Genomic DNA, 1,814 nt, shown 5'->3' with positions numbered 1-1,814 from the left:
TCCAATTTCAGAGAGACACATCATTACTATTGTTACTACTATTCCAGCCTATAGGTTTGATACTTCGTAAGTCAGAAAAAAACAGTAAAGAGGTTTTTAAAATAATTAAGGCATGATAGATACATATATATATATCAATATATCAATATATGATTATATATATATATAATGAGGTGTTTATAGTTGACTGTAAATTCGCTATGAGGAGATGGTCGGGGTGTGGACAGTAATGACACAAATTATTTAAACTTATTTATTCATGTCGACGTTTCCACCATCATCAGGGCTGAAAACAATAAACGAGATATCCTTAATTCAGATGAAAAGGAAATAATAAGAAATAAACCTGTAAACACATATTAAAATAAATTAAATAGATAGTAGATGATACTTTAGGTTACAAGTAAGGTTGTGATAAAGTTTTAACAAGTGACTGTGAATAAATGGAATTTAATTTTGGTTTTAATGTAAAAGTTGACTAATTAGAAATTGTTGTTGTGGCCTGGGCAGAATAGCCTTCATGAAGTTGAGTGTTTAAATATTTTATTTACAAAATTGTATTAAGATGTCCCTGAGGATGGCCGGATTGGCCGAAACGTCGGACTTATAAGAAAAATAAAATGTTTTGAGACAAAATGGATAAAATTTGAATTATTTATTTAAACAAAATAAACCTGTCTCAAGAAAATGTAAAGATTATAAATATAATGAAATATAATGTTATAGAGGTATGAACTCGAATATTCTTTGTTAATTATAACTACATTAATTAATAGAAATAAAAATACATATATTAAGTTCATATTGATTACAGAATTTTTAAAAAATAATTACGTAATTAATTAGGACGCCTTCCCTATAAAATTGAAATTAATATAGTATATTAAATAATAAATTACTCTAAAAAATGGATATTAAAAAAAAAATATAGCAGAGCGTGGTTTCGATCCACGGACCTCTGGGTTATGGGCCCAGCACGCTTCCACTGCGCCACTCTGCTCTTATCAATATCGTTGGATTTTATTTTACTTAAGAAAAAATCATATAATTGCTGATTATATTCAGTAATAATTGTTAATATTTCCTTTCGAAATTGATTTAATTGTTAATTTTTATAAAACTTATTTATTTTTTGTTCTAGTTTTATTTTTTTTCAGAATCACAATGCATTTGTTAAAACTGTGCGCAAAATAAAATATATACATATATTAAAAATATATATGTATATATAGTTGACCGTAAAAATTGATATATAAGAAGATGGTCAGGGTTGCAGTCAAAAAAGGAACGAATAGTTTAAAACTTTAAGACAACGAAGCCAATTGTCGCGTTCTGTTCAACCGTTCGCTTTGAACAGCCCTGATGAAGCCCTGCAAAGTGGGGCGAAACGTCGGACATTAAAATAGTTTTAAGCTACTTGTTCTTTTTTTGACCGCAACCCTGACCATCTTCTTATATTTATATTAAAAATAGTTTTTCTAACATAGCTAACTGCGTCAAGAAAGTAAAAATGCTTTCTCATAATGTCTGCAATATTTTGTTGACAGTGTAATATAAAAAAAAATTAATTAAACAATAAGAATATTATAAAAATTATATTTTAAATAGGAACATAGATTAATTTGTAATTTGAGTAGAAACGTTGTTTAATTTATATATACATATATACCAGGGCATTCAAAAAGTCCTGTCGTTTTTCGTTTGTTCGTTGTTTATTTTGATTCTAGAGTGTTTGCTAATTAATTCCGTTCAATACAACTTTTATCCATGTAAACACAAATGTTTATACTTTATGAATAGGAGGCTAAGGAGGA

At 27.6% G+C, this 1,814-nt stretch overlaps 1 non-coding gene across 1 annotated transcript; it reads right to left on the bottom strand.

Annotated features, from left to right (window-relative positions):
- Positions 1-928: 928 nt before the first annotated feature.
- TRNAM-CAU (transfer RNA methionine (anticodon CAU)) lies at positions 929-1,000 on the bottom strand. Its single transcript has one exon. It is a non-coding gene; the product is annotated as a tRNA-Met (tRNA).
- Between the last annotated feature and the right edge of the window lie 814 nt (positions 1,001-1,814).

Source organism: Halyomorpha halys, unplaced genomic scaffold, assembly GCF_000696795.3.
Source record: "Halyomorpha halys isolate HHAL.00 unplaced genomic scaffold, Hhal_1.1 Scaffold1095.1, whole genome shotgun sequence".
NCBI lineage: Eukaryota > Metazoa > Arthropoda > Insecta > Hemiptera > Pentatomidae > Halyomorpha > Halyomorpha halys.
Note: the sequence above shows the minus strand (reverse complement) of the source record. Positions and strands in the feature narration are given on the sequence as shown.